Genomic DNA, 388 nt, shown 5'->3' with positions numbered 1-388 from the left:
AAGTATAGCAATAGTGTAAAATAATACTGATGAGATATAAATCTTACCGAGATAAATATATGTACCTGAAATAACCTTTAGATTCTTATCGTTTTATTCATTTCGACATCAACTGAAATTATATGAAGTACATCATTATCTCCTTATATAAAAGATTTGCCGATAATGATATGCAAATACGGCAGCTTTTTAAACCTTGGCATATAATTATTAGGAAAAAATAGATAAGATGAATAAATAAAGGAAAACTATATGAAATATATAAATGAAATAATGAAACAATAATAATATGTTATCTATATTATTAGAACGAAGTTTGGATGATTTTAAAAGAGAAAAGTTATCGAGAGGGAGAAATTTATTACAGAATACGGGAGAAATGATAGCG

The sequence above is a fragment of the Penaeus monodon genome, chromosome 22 (assembly GCF_015228065.2).
Source record: "Penaeus monodon isolate SGIC_2016 chromosome 22, NSTDA_Pmon_1, whole genome shotgun sequence".
In the NCBI taxonomy this organism is placed as follows: Eukaryota; Metazoa; Arthropoda; class Malacostraca; order Decapoda; family Penaeidae; genus Penaeus; species Penaeus monodon.
This window is presented reverse-complemented; position numbering follows the sequence as displayed.